Source organism: Pristiophorus japonicus, chromosome 5 (assembly GCF_044704955.1).
Source record: "Pristiophorus japonicus isolate sPriJap1 chromosome 5, sPriJap1.hap1, whole genome shotgun sequence".
Taxonomy (NCBI): Eukaryota; Metazoa; Chordata; class Chondrichthyes; family Pristiophoridae; genus Pristiophorus; species Pristiophorus japonicus.
The window spans coordinates 93,260,890-93,277,273 of NC_091981.1; the positions used below are offsets into that span (position 1 = coordinate 93,260,890).

The 16,384-nt window shown below is 45.5% G+C and overlaps 1 long non-coding RNA gene across 1 annotated transcript in view; it reads left to right on the forward strand.

Moving 5' to 3' along the window:
• Nucleotides 1-15,576, forward strand: part of LOC139263850 (uncharacterized) — a 108,827-nt gene extending 93,251 nt beyond the window's left edge. Inside the window, exons 3-4 of the long non-coding RNA XR_011593232.1 lie at nt 14,089-14,186; nt 15,291-15,576. This is a non-coding gene — a long non-coding RNA (uncharacterized lncRNA). The remainder of the gene's footprint in view (nt 1-14,088; nt 14,187-15,290) is intronic.
• Nucleotides 15,577-16,384: the final 808 nt, after the last annotated feature.

Genomic DNA, 16,384 nt, shown 5'->3' on the forward strand with positions numbered 1-16,384 from the left:
TGCCATTCCTTTTTCACATGCCTCCATTATTCCCTTGATTATTGTCAGCCCCACCGTGAAGTTATTATTTGGGGGCCTATAAACTATACCCACCAGTGACTTTTTCCCCTTACTATCTCTAATCTCCACCCACAATGATTCAACATTTTGTTCATTAGAGCCAATATCATCTCTCACAGCTGCCCTGATATCATCCTTTATTAACAGAGCTACCCCACCTCCTTTCCCTTCTTGTCTATCTTTCCGAATTGTCAGATACCCTTGTATGTTTAATTCCCAGTCTTGGCCACCCTGCAACCACGTTTCTGTAATGGCCACCAAATCATACCCATCTGTAATGATTTGAGCCGTCAACTCATTTACTTTATTTCAAATGCTGCGTGCGTTTAGGTAGAGTGTTTTACTACTAGTTTTTAAACCATGATTTTTAGTCTTGACCCCTCCTGCAGCCCCTTTATATTCATACATATTGTCCCTTCCTATCACCTTGTGGTTTACACTTACCCCAGTGCTACTCTGCTCTGTTGCCTCCTGCCTTTTGCATTCTTTCTTGGGGTCCTGTTCATCTGCGCTCTCGCCCACTCTAACTAGCTCAGAGCCCTCTCCTGGGTTCCGAATACTCCTTGTATTGAGGCACCGAGCTTTCAGGCTTGCCTTTTTATTACACTTTGACCCTTTAGAATTTTGCTGTACAGTGGCCCTTTTTGTTTTTTACCTTGGGTTTCTCTGCCCTCCACTTTTACTCATCTCCTTTCTGTCTTTTGCTTCTGTCTCCATTTTGTCTCCCTGTATTGGTTCCCATCCTCTGCCATATTAGTTTAACTCCTCCCCAACAGCACTAGCAAACACTCCCCCTCGGACATTAGTTCCAGTCCTACCTCGGTGCAGACCATCCGGTTTGTACTGGTCCCACCTCCCCCAGACCCGGTTCCAATGCCCCAGGAATTTGAATCCTTCCCTGCTGCACCACTGCTCAAGCCAAGTATTCATCTGCGCTATCCTGCGATTCCTACTCTGACTAGCATGTAGCACTGGTAGCAATCCCGAGATTACTACTTTTGAGGTCCTACTTTTTAATTTAGCTCCTAGCTCCTTAAATTCATCTCGTAGGACCTCATCCCTTTTTTTACCTATGTCGTTGGTACCAATGTGCACCACGACAACTGGCTGTTCACCCTCCCTTTTCAGAATGTCCTGCACCCGCTCCGAGACATCCTTGACCCTTGCACCAGGGAGGCAACATACCATCCATACCATAAGCAATCTAAATGTTAAAACATTTAGGGCTAGAAATTGGTCTTTTGGCGATAGCGATATTTTTTTGGCATTTTTCACCAAAAATACCGTTACAAATACCGCTATTTTTTTAAAGGCATTAAATTGGCAACAAAACGCAGCCGATGGTAAAAATCGGCTTTGCACGAGGATTCACAGTGGGAATCGCGGTCCTCGCTAACTTTAGTCCGAGGCCGATTACTGCTAAAAAGACAGGCCCTGGGAGGGGGAAAACACACACAAAAAATTGCAAAGATCAAAAAATAAAAAATCACAAAACATTTACAAGATCCTTAACTAAGTAATTGCTGCAAAAGAATTAAAAAATAAAAACTTTAACTTTCCTTTTTTGCAGGTCTTCATACTTATCGCTGTTTCTGAGTCTGCAACGCAGGCTTTTCTCGGATGTTTCTTTCACACAGAATACGGGTGTGCCAAATTGTCAATTTAAAGCGATATCGCTTTTTTTGGTGTTGCGCGATGCCGGTCCACTTTTCAGCGGTATTTCAAAATTTGGCACAATTTTGGCCAATTTAGGTGAACAGCTTTTACCATCAAAAAAGGTGAAATATCGCAAAAGAAATGAGCGCAAGGCTGGCTAATTTCTAGCCCTTTGGTTTAGAAATTCCCTACCTTACCACCGACTGTTAGCACCATATTTCTGCAAGAATTGGTGTCCGCCCTGCTTCCGGCGCGGGAAGTGGGGCGGCCGCTATTTTGGTGAGGTCCTTAGTGCTGCCGTTGTCAGCTGGCCTCTCAAATTCAAATGAGCAGATCGTGACGTCAATCGGTGTACAGCGCCTGATTTGACACATCACTGCTATTTTCGGCATTGCCGTACAACATAACGACCTCTCCAAACCTCGCACAGAAGACCGTGTGTGCAGCAGCACTGCAGAGATGTGGACACACGTCTTTTAGGTAAGTTTGGATTTCAACTTTTGAACTTTTTTCTCATATTTTATATAAGTAGTTGTTTGGTGCAATACATTTTAAAAGTTGTTAATGTGTGCAGGAAATGCTGCTGTGCACTTGCAAGGCTTTGGATAGTAAAGGAAAGTCTCTGAGAAGACAGAAAATGCAGGAAATACTCAGCAGGTCAGGTAGCATCTGTAGAGAAAGAAACCGACTTCATGCTTCAGGTTGAGATGCTGGCTGGCCTGCTGAGTATTTCCAGTATTTCCTGTTTTTATTTCAGATATCCAGCATTCACAGTATTTTGCCTCTGAGAAGACCACTTGCTCAGAGTCCTGGGGGCACGTGGAGATGAAGCAGCAGCAGCAAAGGGGACAAGCTGCTCACAGAGGGCAGAGGAAATTGCAGAAGAGGAAGAGGAAGATGCAGAAGATGAAGAAGCGGAAGGAAGAAAGCAACCCAGACAGCCCCTTTCTGGCCAGGTTATCCGGGATGAAATCAACCGACTGTGGTACCAATAACCACAACCTCAAATCTCCTTTCAACATTTGTCCCGCACCTTGCCTTCCCTCTGTTAGTGACCATCACAGTGGGAGCAGCACGTGCTGATGCAGGAGGGTGACGGCTGCGAAGAGGGCGACTTGATTGGATGTCACCATAATCCAGGTTGGTGATGGGAGCTTGGGCAGGTACAGTAGGATCGGCGAAGTTGGGCCACAGGAGCAGCGAGAGATCGCAGAGCGGTGTGATCGGGGTCTTGGAGAGGCGTGAGTTACAGGGCCCAGAAGAGGCGAGGGCCCAGGGGCAGCACAGACCAGCCCACACTACGATATGTGTGCGCATTAGGTCCGTGCAGCAGAGCTAGTCTCCCATCGTCTTGGTTAATCCTTGCCACTGGTCAAGCCCTTACTCTGTCAAGCCCGTGTAGTGGCTGGTGTGCAATAGCCACCACACGTTAAAAAAATCCACACACAGGCATCTTCCACCCTTCAACATGTAGTTCGGGACCTGGAATATCAAATCCTTCATTGAAACACCTATGAACTCATCCCTTTTTGGTACGGAAGCAAGTCATCCTCAATACGAGGGATTACCTAAGAAGAAGTCCTCTTAGCTGTGATGCTGCAATAAAAGCCACCACAAAGCAAATCTTCCAATCAATGTTCCCTGTAAGGTGCGCAGCCATGGGGCCCCGCACCTCTCTGCTGGTCTCGCGCAACCCGGGACTGGCTTTTTCAATGTAAAGTTTTGAGCATGTGTGAAACAGTGAATGGGTGCACAGCCCCTTAAAGGGGCCGTACACTCTCAAAAATTAAGAGGGAACTTTGGCTGGAATTTTCTGTACCTGGGTGGGCCAGTGTGGGCGGGCAGTCACCATAGCGGGTCGCGACCCTGTTGCTAGCTCCATCCTGCTTCACAGAATGACTGCGCTAATGGGGCCTATTAAGCCTGCCCTGCATGTTACTTGGCCCAATTAAATGCTGCGAGTCTGGTGACATCATCCTTGATGCATTTTTAGTGAAAGGGGCCCTGGCCAAATTGCATTTGAAGGTTCATCTAGGAGTGTGCAGGCAGCACACTGGAGGATTTTATGCCTCCAAACAGTTGAAGAGATGGGTGCACAGAGGGCTGCACCCAGGTTCTCTAATGACTCCCTCCATATGCTTGTGGAGGGAGTCAGAGGACGCAGGAAGATCCTCTTCCCTGCTGATTGAAGGAAGAGGCCTTGCCAGGAGACCAACGGAGCCTGGCTCCAAATAGCAGAGAAGGTGAATAGCAGGGATGTCGTCAGGAGGATCTGGCTACAGTGACGCAAACGCTTCAACGATCTCATTAGATCAGGAAAGGTGAGTACAAAGCCGCACTTAACTTCATCTCTCACAGGTCCGTCAAGAGCCTCCACCACTGTTCAGGTGCAAGTGGAAGATGATTCCTCAAAAGAGCCTCCAGCCTCTGAGGACGCAACGTCACCAGACAGAAGTGCACCCAGCATCGGTGCAGATATTCACACCTCAGAGCGTCCTTTCGAAATAGAGTAGTGTTGTCACCTGGTGTGTCACAAATCACAACCGAGCAACAGTAAATGGAGGACACAGATACAGCAGTGGAAAGCCCTCGGAGGTCGCAGGACAATCCCAGTTCTGCTCAGCTACACAGATGCTGAGCCTCGGGGTCATCCAGAAAAAGGATCCTGTAGCTGGAGGAACAAGTGTAGGAGGCTCGGACAGGTTTTGCGATTGTGATAACTGCCAGTGTTCAGAGAATGGAGGAGTCCATCTCCAACATGAGCGACACCATGTCACAAGCGATGGCTCTTCCATGGATAGGATGGTCATCCACATGGAACAGCTAATGCGCCACTCACAGGAGCACATAGCATCTATGGAGAATAGATGGCAGAGGCCCATCAATGTCCTCGCTAGGAGGGATGTCAGTATAGACATGGGTCCTCATGGCCCCACTGATGTGCAGCACGGTGCTCTCTAACTACTTGCTAACAGGGAAGTGCAGGTGGCCCATGACAGGGATGATAGTGAGAGGAAAAATGTGGGCTCCTCTCAAAGCATTCACACTTCTCCCCTGTTGCCACCCTTCAATCAGAGCCTCAGATGCCACCCTGGACGCGATGGCTGAGTCTGCCCCTAAATATTCACAGGAGGAGCAGACTTTGGCGGGGCCATCACAGGCTCCAAAAGACAGAGGACTACTGCCAAAAGTGACTAAGTAATTACAGCAGGGAAGTGAGGAGCCTGCCTCGACCTTTGCCAAAGCCATAGGGGTAGTACCTCATAAAAGCACGCATAAAAGAAAGGTGCCACACGAGTAGATTCACAAGAGTAGTCACGGGTGTTTTATTCAATGTTGATGTGACATTTCAGTTTATTTAATGTAACCTATAAATGTCTTTCTTTTCAAAATTTTCTGGTTTTGGACAAATTTGTGTGCACCATTGGAAGTGGCTAAGTTGGAGTGAAGGGCCAGACATAACTTTACCTCCACCAATGGTGATGACTTTGAAAGGAATGAATTGGTCATTGTAGTGATGGTGCGTTTTTGGAGTGGTGCCAACCAGGAAAAGCATATGGCAGCCATATGGGCGGACTACGTAAAGTTAAGTAAATCTTGCCATGCTGAGGCCACCCCTGGCCTTCCGGGCAGCAATATGCTCGAGTGCTGGTGCCATCTGCACCGCAAGTTCTTCCATGTCCTGGTCCTCCTCATCTTCCAGCTGATGCTCCACCGACCCTCCTCCTCCTCCTCTGAAGAGGCTGTGTGCTCAGTGTGTTGCTCCTCATGCAGAGCTAATCCTCACTGCTGCACTATGTTGAGCAGGGCGCAGTAGACCCTGACAATTCTGGAGACTCTGGCTGGTGCATACTGATGGGCTCCTCCAGATCTGTCAAGGCATCTGAATCACATTTTCAGCATGCCTATTGTCTGCTCTATAACACATCTGGTGGAGATGTGACTTTTATTATATCTCTCCGCAGCCCCAGTACCTGGCCTCCTCAAAGGTGTCATAAGCCACGTCTTCAGTGGATAGCTCTTGTCTCCAAGCAGCCAGCCAGAAGGTATGTCTGGAGGTGCAAAGAGCTGAGGAAGGGTGGACTAGTGAAGGACGAAGAAGTCATGGCACCTGCCAGGGAATTTGGTGCACACATGCATGATGATCTTCCTATGGTTGCAGACAAACTGCATATTGAGTGAGTTGAAGCCCTTGCTGTTGACAAACACGCCTGGGTGATGATGGGGTGCCCTGATGGCCACATGTGTGCAGTCGATGATGCCCTGCACCCGTGGGAAGTCAGTTAGAGTGGCAAAGTCAAGCGCCTGCTCAGTAACTCTGGCTTCATCAGTGGCAAAGTTGACATAATTGACTGACTTGTCAAAGAGGGCATCGGTGGCCTGTGTGATACATCTGTGGGCAGCCGACTGTGAGATGCCACAAAGGTCTGCTGCAGACCCCTAGAAGGAGCCTGAGGAGAAGAAGTTGAGGCCACTGGTGACTTTGATAGCCACTGGTAAGATGTGTCCACCAGGTGTTCTGGACTGCAGGTCTTCCTTCAGCAATGTGCAAATGTCTGCGATGACCTTGTGCAATAGCCTGAGCCTCTTTTGGCACTGCTGCTCTGTCATATTGAGAAAGCTCATCCTCTGTCTGTATACCTGTGTTGGGGGTACCGTCTCCGGCGCGGTGCAGCCCTGCGCTGATTACCTTTGTCCTGTGCAGCATCAGGGTGTTGAGGAGAAGGTTGGTGGTGTTGTTGTTGGTGCTTCTGGTGTTGGGGCTCAATGCAGTCAGTTTCTGAGGACCAAGGTGAGACAGTATAAACAGCACCCATGCTGATTGAAGAGATGGCAGGTGAATTAGAGTTGACAGGGCAATCTGTCAATGGTGAGAGAGGTTCTTCCAATGAGGTGAGACTGGATGGAGACTTTGCTAGAAAGACTTGCAGCCTGCAGAAAGGTAAAGCTGTGCTGGGAATGCAGTGAACAACAGCTTCTGGCTGGGGAAAATGATCAGCTGCCAGGTGGGAGCTTAAACTACATTTGATGCTGTGAATTAATCAACTGCAGCAATGGCCACTCAACTCCCACCTCAAGGTGACAGATGTGATTCCTGAGCCGCGTGAGCCCAGTGGCCATGCAGGGAAATTTAAAATGCAGGGTATAAAAGGCTCTTAAGTGTCTGTAAATTATCCGATAATGATTTGAATTAGGCCGCCCAATTCTACTGGTCGGGTCACTGTCGCACCAGCAAATACGCCCGTGAGAAAGGCGCGTGGGGTCGGGATGATGGCGGGTTCCCCACCTGTCCTGCCTCCATTCCTGCCCACTACCACCCTGGAAAATTCAGGCCTTTGTTTCCAATCTAACTTTATCCATATTGTTATATATGCATGCTTGTATTGTTGTGTGATGTCTGTAACACTGGATGTACCCTTACCCTGTACACACCTTATCTGTACACGAGAGGGTGCTGCTGCTGGAGACCTAAGGGTTCCCTGCACACTGCAGATAACCCAGTATAAAAGGAAGCTCACAGCTTGGTGTCCTCACTCAAGGAGCTGCAAATAAAGGACTTCAGTCGACACAGTTTAAGTACCATACCCTGCCTCATAGAATCATTGCACTAAGGTGCCGACATACACTACACATATATACATCCAATATGACATCAAAAAAATCAACTAATCACCATTATGCATTCCCTTCGTGACTGCTTTGCAGTTGCCTTTGCCTATCCTAGTGATACACCACTGGCTGCAGCATTGCTGGTGGAAGGCTGCTGACTTTCAGTGGCGGACACTGCAGATGGCATTCCAGCATGACCTCGAGGAGCTGGGAGTGTGAAGTCAAGTGACAGTGTTTCTTTTTCTTCTTCTTCTTCATCTTCATGGTCAACCACTGGCTGGGCAGGCTGGATTTCTTGGGTGTCTGAAATGGGGAAGGCACAAGGGTCGGGTTGTGTTGAGGAGAGGGCAGGAAAGCAAGAGCTGCATGCTTACACTGTGCACAGCTTGTAAATCAGAAGATATTGTGGGATGAAGGGGAAGTGGGATGTGAGAAGGAGGATAATGTATGAAGACACCGGCATCTTGTATCCTTTCAGCCCCGCCGCTGGCCAAGGCCTCAGCCATGCTCCTGCAAAGAATGACCTAGTGGCATAGTTGGTATGAGATGGCTTTTTAAGATGCATTCACTGACCTTGACTAGTGTTCTGAGGGCATGAAACTGCTTTGGGCACTGGAGCCAAGTCCTGAGTGCAACACTGCTGGCAATGATGGCATTGGCGATCTGGTCTCATGTCCTACTTTTTGGAATGCCTCCTGACCCCTGTGTGTCTTCACTTTGATCCTCCTGCATAAAGTTAGGGTGCTGCGTATGAGACCCTGAGTGCCCTTTCCCTGGCCTGTTGTGTCCTTTGCATTCATACTGAAGCACTTTTAACAGTTTGTTATGTAGAGAAGGTAGTTCAGCTTTAAGACCTGAAGATTTCTGGAATAATTTTTAGGGGGCAAAATTGGCCCTTTTTCCCCGAGCCGGCGCGCAACTGGCGATGACACCATCGCCGTGCATGCTGACCACTCGCCGCCCCCCGCCGACCCCTTAATGCCCCCTGGGGGAAATTGCCCCGTGGACCATAAGGCTGGCGCGGGCAGATGTCAACGCTAGCTTCGCATGTCGTGAAGCTGGCAGACATCCAATCCCGGGGCATTATTTAAAGGGGAGGCCTGCAGCGCCCTGGGCTGCATTCATTGTTGGTTGGCTGACATTTGGGTCGGCCCGACCATGGTGGCCCTAGTGTGGACCAGGCCGCCATCGTGCAGACCATCACTCCGTTTTGGGAGCCCGGCTACTGGCCCGGCCTCACGCTGCCCTGGTGGTCCAGTGGCGGCCATTAAAGGGCCTTGCAGAGTGTGCAGTGGCTCTCCCCTTTAATGGAAGGGGAGGGGCGTTGTAACATGTCAGTGCTACGTGGAGCTTCCAAGTAGCGCTGGCCTCAGCGCCATGCTACCACTCCAGGAGCGCCCCTCAAAGGGGCGGATGGCCCAATTCCGCGTTGGGGTGGGACTTCCAGGCTGGGCAATAAAAGTCTATGTCCTGGAAGGTTGCCGCCCCCCAATTGAGGCAAGGGGCAATTTCACTCCCTTAATGTTTTTTTTTCAGAAGGCTGTTGAGCTCGAAGGGCTAGAGACTGCCTATTTTTAAATTATTTTTTTAGAAGGCCCTCAAGACTGCTTTCCAAAATGACAGCTTTGCTTTAAGAAAAGGCAGCCTTGTTCCAGGGAAGCTGCGGCCAAGCTACATTGGGTCTCCTACTGAGCGCACAGCCTGAAGCAGCGCGTCCCTCGCTAGGATGTGTGCTCCAATCATTCAAATCCGCAGGCAACGCCAAAATAATGGTGCTGCCTGCGATCTTTTTACCATCAAACCTCACCTGAGGTGTCACCACCCGTTTTTGGGCCTTATCAGATTTCTAGGCCCTAATCTATTACAACGCTTGATGACAAAAATAACAAAGTATTGCACTTACATTTTCAAATATTATACATTCCTCCTGTGAATGATGTATTTGTTCCTGATGGGGTGTTGCTGCATTTAGAGTCTAAATGAATTGCACTTTTCTACATTAGCCCATTACTTAGTGATCGCTCCTCAATTTTGAGCTGTGATTAATTATTACGGCACACGTAATTATGTTAGTCCATCTTCCCTTAGCCTCTCCTTGATTTGCTAATACTGGTTTAATGAATCCTCCTGTTTTTCTCCAATCCAATCCCTTTCAGTTATTAGCATTTTAAAATAACTTGGCTTAATAATTTAAATAATTTACAAGCAGCAGTTAAATTGAAAACAATTCTGGTTGATATACTATCAAAATTGGACAGACTTTACATGTAAAGTATCTAAAATAGAAATTAAATTGAATGGTCTCTGGGGTGAGAATATCCAGACACCTAAAAGCTCTTTAGTCATTGGATCTCAAAACAATCCTTGAGCGTGTATTAAAATAATTCTTAAGTATTCTTATTTATTTCCCTTAAAAGGAGATTGTTGCTGTTTTACAGAGGAAGCATAGATAGAAGAGCTATTTGTTATTTCACCACTATGATATCAAATCGAGAATGGTTTCTTGCAATTTGTTTTTTTTGCATGAATTATATAATTACAATGCAAATTACATCATTTTCTCATTTACTGTCAAACAAAAAATGTTTGCTGTTTTTCAATGGCAACTTTAAGCCTACAGATGTCTCTGTTTGTCAGTTTACTTGCGATACTTTTCTTTGAAACTGTAGAAATAAAAATGGAGAACCATATTGAATCTGAAATAAAACCAAGATAAATATTCTGGAAATACGCAGAAGATCCATCAGCAGCTGTAAGGAAAAAAAGACGGGATAACACTTCAGATGAAGATCCTTTGACAGAACATTAAGAAGCCGAGAAATTGGCCTCCTTAGCTCCTCCCGTTATCACCTCCGGGGGGCGATAACGGGGCGGTAACGACTTAACGACCGGGTGTGGCGGGATGCGCGTCTCCCGCTAACTTCAGCGAAAGGTTTGTGGCGGCAGTAAGACGTTGCTCCCTGATCTCCTTCACCTGAAGATCATGGCGTCATTGCCATCTGCATTGCTCCGGTAGCGCCCCGGACCCGAACTTAGGTTCTGCCCCTTGCAGCATCGCCGGGCGAAAACACCGGCAGCTGCAGGAAACGTTGTTCGGGAGGCCGGCTGCTTCGGGAGCGAAAGTTAAAGGGGAGGTTGCCGAGGTAAGTAGGAAAATTTCTAAAATGTTTTTTTCAGCTTTTTAAAATTCTCCTGGGTCGCGATCGATCAGCCTGGCACTCTACTGCAGTGCATGGGGCTGACCAGGCCGGATTGCGGCTGCCATCGGGGACCAGCTAATTTGTCCCAATGCAGAGCCTGCAGCGATGGGCCTTCCCTTTAAGGGAGGGAAGGAGCCTCAGAACATAGCAGCGCTGCACGAGACATTGTGCAGCACTGCACCACTACCGTCCTGCCTGCATCCAATCGGGGCACTCACGAATTTCTCCCCCAATGAGTTTACACCCAAAACACTAAAATCTATCTTTTTCTTTACATATGCTAATAGACCCATTGTGAATTTTCAGATTGTTTTGTATTTATTTGAATCTAAACCTTTGTAAAGATTTTTATTATTTAAACAAAGATTTAGAAACCCAATCAGTATTCGCAAAAATGTGGCACACGTGAAACTCCTGCTACAATTATGATTTGTACTAAAGTGCTCTATTCCTGTAATGTAAGGAGCACTATACAAATATTAATTGTTGAAGTAAATGTTTGAGCTGTGTTGAGCTAAAGGGACACTATTCATTTAAGGAGGAATGTGTCACTTTGCCATCCTAATCTTACTAATGTGGGTTGGTTGTCATAGCAAAGGACTTCTGAATTCTTAATATTGCACATTATCAGCCCTTTGCTCCTGCCTCTAAGCACCTTAAGTAAACAGATATTCATCATTTATAAATGATTTCAATAAAATAATTAGTAAAAGACTGTGCATGAAATTTTCTGGCTGACATTTTGTGTAAGAGCTTAATACAAACAATTCAATAGTTAAAAAATGGAAATGTGAGAGCCTACGGTTTCTTATCATTTATGATGGGATCCTGCTTTGCATTCAGCCCATGCAGTGGGTGAAAACTGAAGCTCCATGCCAAAGGAGGCGCTTAAAGGGACAGATGCATTTTTAATGTTTTATTGTTCATTTTCAAGTACCTTTTTACTGCTGTTTCTTTTAACAACAGCAGCAACAACATCCATTTAACAGTGCCTTTAACATAGAAAAATATCCCAAAGCATTTCATAGAAGTTTATACAAAATATACATTGTTTCTCCAGGATTTTTTCTGTTGAAGTTACAAAAGGGGATCGGGAAAAGACCTGTGGAAATGTTACCTCCTTTTCTTTGTGGTTGCATTCATCTAAATTTTGGCGATGCAATTTACTATATCCCTTCCAACACAACCCCCAAATTAGCAACCTCAATGTTAAGTGCAATGGACAACAGTGCACTGTAAGGTGTCGAAATTGCCCCTCTCCGGAGTGGAGTGGCCACCGACTTTTCATGGAATGGCTGCTGCTAACCCAATTGCCCCCCTGAGTTTTCCCGGTGGTGTCCCGATCCCCCTGCTACCGCTCTGCCGATCTGTGGGAAGGGCGTCGTCACCTTGGGTACTGCAGATCTACCCCCCGACAGCGACATTCCCCTTCGAAATCTGCGGCCAGCCTGGCGGTGCCAAAACAAGCTTTTTCTCGGTGGGCCAGTGAGGCTGTGGCCTTCTGCAGTGGTGGTGCACCTTCCCTCACAGGGGAGGTTGCACAGCCACTGGCGCCATGTTTTTTTTGTCAGCCCACTGCCATGTTGGCCTGACAAATATGTCCCCAGGTTCGTCCAGGCTGCCAACAGACAGCCTGGCACCCCCTCTTGGATGCCAGGCTGCTGGCCTGGATGAAATCCTCCCTGGTAGCCCAGTGGCCCGAAATTTAAAAGTCGCGGAGGCTCTCCCCTTTAATGAAGGGGAGAGCCGTAGTGACGCGGCGCCGTGATGACGTCATCGCGCCGGTGACTCCGCTCCACACCCAACTTCCGCCCCTCAGTTGCTGTCACCGCCGTGTTTCCGCCCCTCACGTGTTGTCACCACCCTCATTATGATTGAGTTCCAGATGAATGGATAAAAAAACCAACAACGAGCCGAATATCATGCAAGAGTCAACCTGAACCGTAGCTGCAGTAAAAACCCGTTTCGGGCAGGGGGCAATTTCTACCCCTACCTATTTAAATATGCCTGACCAATGAAGATTTAGCATGGTTAGGCATCATCTGCTCTGACAGGCACAAATAACATTCGGCTCAATTTCTACTCGTTCTGCAAACTTTGTTGGAAACTCATTCTTCGGGATAATGATAGTGGCTGGAAAGGCAGTGTGAGAAGGCTTTTGACCAATTTAAAAAAAAAATCACCCATCAGGTGTAGTATCCAGCACAAGAAGAAGATTCCACCAGCACAAAGTCGTTCTACTGAAAAAATAGGAGATCTACTCACAATTCACCCATGGTGATTGGAATTATTGGAGGTGAACAATTTGATCTTTTCCAAGTCTTGCTTTCCACTCCACACAATTGATAAAGAGTGGAAAGTTTATGTTATGGTGTTGAGTGAAGACACACAATAACAACTTAAGGTTGCAGGACAACACATGAAATACAAATTACTCCTTTTTCAAAATCAAAAGACTTTTGAACCCCACACATCTAGGACTGAAAGCTATCAAAAGATTGAGTCAAAAATAGAAAATGCTGGGAATACACAGCAGGTCAGACTTTATCTGTGGAGAGAGAAACAGAGGCCGGGATTTTACTAACCTTGGCAGGTGCATGGCGGGCAATGTCAGTGGCAGGTCCCAACCCCGCTGCTGCTCCACCCCGCTCTGGAAAATGATTTTCCCTTGATTGGTCGTGACAAGCCTGCCCAGCACATTTCCCAGCCAATTAGAGGAAGTAGATCTAGTGATGTTATTTGATGACATGTCATCAGCCGGTTTCCTTAAATGGGCCATAGCCAAGTTTAATTTGACATTTGTGCTGGCAGTGTTCTGCAGCATTGAGGTGCTGCAAACACTGACAATGACTGCACAAAGGCACAGGGCTGCACCCAAGCTCTCCCATGACTCCCTCCATATGCTTATGGAGTTAGTCACAGCAAGCAGGGAGGTCCTCTTCCCTTCCCATGGGTGGAAGGGACCTCCCCAGGAGATCAACACAGCCTGGTTGCACATTGCAGAGCAGGGCACAAGCAGGGATGTGGTCAGGAGGACCTGGCTGCAGTGCTGGAAACATTTCAATGATCTCAATAGATCACGAAACATTGGTACTGTAAGGGGTAAAAAGTATATTTAAAACCGAAATAAGGGTACGGTATGAAATCAGATTAAAGGGCACAGCTCATGCCTGTGTGCTTATCTTCAAAAGCTGCAGAACAAGCTGAGAAATGCAGAGCAAGGTTAAAAACTGCAGAACAACACATTCTAACAGACTGAGGTCAGCTCTGCAGGAGCTGGGAGATGGAAATGCTGTGAAACTACTCAGCAGCCCGTTTGATAAGGGTTAATGAATCAATGTAGCTCTGCTGATAAGCTGTAGGCCAACTGGTGGTCATAGAAAGTTGTGCACGAGGGTCTCACACATCGGAAAATGTATAACTGTGTGTAGAACCATCACTCGGGGAAGATCCTGTCTTAGGCAGCTGAGGCTGTGATGCTTCCCCTGTATATGCTTGAATAAAAATCGTAAAAATGAATCCAAGGTTTAGTCTGTTTGATGGTGTCGATTCCTTATTTCAGGGAATCCACCTTGAAGACGAGAAGCCTTTTTATCCCAATAATTGGTGTCACGAATAGGATACAGACTCTCCAACCTGGATGATGTGGCAGCTATTGGGGTGAGTAACTCTTAAATACCACTTACAAGTTAGAGATGAAACATTGATGGGGAAGGAGGTAATCTGAATAAAGAGCAAAGTTATTGCGAACCACGGAAGGACGGAAACCAAGGGATAAGAACGCCTTAGGTTATGAGTATGTCCTGAAGCACGGTGACACAGAGCTAATACTAACGAACGGCACAAACAAGAAGGAATACAAGAGTAACCTGCTGGCGTGGTGTGACGACCCCAGCGATCTTAATAAAATGGCCAATGGGAGAGAATGGGGACCAGAGGGGTCTCTGGTATATATGCTCGCTGAGAAGAATGTGAAACTAATCAAAAATACAAGTTAAAACCGACAGGTAAGCTGCCGAGGAAAAAAAGAAAACATAACATTTATTGAGTGAAAGGATGTTGTTTAAAAGTTTCAGTTTGTATGAAAGTGTGTGTTTGTGTGGAAGTTTTCTTGACTGTGGAATATTTGAGGTGGGAGTTAATGAATTTTTCATTTGTCTGAAAGCCTGTCTTTTAAAAGAGAAATGGTTGTCTGTATGTTTGTTTTAGCTTCCCCCACTTTTTGGACATGGAGCTGAAAGCATTTTTAACCCTTTGTAATGTTGTATTGAATCTGGGAAAGTATGAATAAATTGAGTGTTAAAATGTTCATTGTATACCTCGTTGAATTAGATTTTAAGTTAGAAATGCAGGTGTGGATTTATTTTGATTTACGGAGCCATGAAATGCACAAAAGACGGGTTGTTTAACAAAAGATTAAACTTCAGCCTTGAAGTTACAGATGTTAAAAAAAATGAATTGAGTGTTTTAATTGGATTACAAAAAAATTGCAATTGTCTTATGTAGTTTAAATTAAAAATGCATGGTTTCATTTTAAATCAATTTGAATCGTAACAAAACACTGTCTTTTCAATTTGGTTATTGCAAACAAATCAATTTGAACGTTTAAAAAGCACCGTTTTCTTTGGTGTCCCTTTTTAAAAAAAAGCCTGTATACATTTCTCGGAGCTACAAGCTAAGGGAAGCTCCGCCCTCTTTTGCCTTCTGTGTAAAATGTGTTTGTGATGTTTGTTAAATACAAAAACTAATTCAATATTTTTACAGTTCATTGGAAAAGCATCTGAAGAAAGAAGAATATGGAAATTGACATAACTTACTGTGTGCTATTTTTTCTGCTCTGTATTGTGTTTAACATATTGACTATGAAAAAAAGATATTGGTCTCAATTTAATTGGAATTATTGAGGGTAATTAATCAATGAAAACCGGACTTTCATTGTGGCATCAGTGAAATTCTGGTTATTTCAAAGTGAGAATGTCCCTAGTTCCAGATATGACACTTTCACCACATTGAAAAATTAATAAAAGACACTCTATGTTGATAATGATTTTTGCTAGGAAAAATAAAAGTTGTCGTTTGATTGTTTGGAAAATTTTATTTTAATTACCTGTTAGTTCTAGGTCAGTAAAAGAGTTTTAAATTTCGGTTTGGAAATCTTTTTAAAATGGATGATACTGAACAGTTTGGAAATAATGTTAGAAAGTTTAGAGGCAATCTAAAATGTTGTATTCTCTGATGAGAGACAGTCGTGCCGAGGTGGGGAGATCGAGATGAATTGGAGCACTTGTCTCTCATATCAGGGAAGGTTTTCAAAAAAAAGTAATGATGTCATGACTTCTAACAAACCTGCAACAGAGTTAACCCTTTCCGCTGACAGCTATATATTTTTGGTTTACCAAACAACAAAATTAAATTTTAAGATATTGGACATTATTAATTTAAGTTTCTTAATTGGAAGTGAATGTTTTCCCACATGCCAGAAGGAAAATAAATTGTAACGGTTATAAAGAATTAAAAAAAATGTGTAATGACTGTGTCCAAGTTAGAATGTTTGATCTATGTTTTCTATCTTTAATATTTAATAATTTTGGACAGTAAAGCTCCTCCAGGTATCAGGAATGAAATTAATGGGATGTGTAAAATGGAAAGAGGAAGTAAACATGCTTAAGGTACAGGGAGAAGTCTCTCCACAGGAAAAGGAATGGTGGAAGCAGAGGGGAGCCCAACAAGGGGCAGACAGGATATGGAGGAAAGATGGGAATGTGATAGCCTCAGAGTGCATTCAGGAAAGCCTATTGAGCATTTACCACAGATATGTCCATACAGGTAGAACCAACATGATAAATTCGATGGTGGAA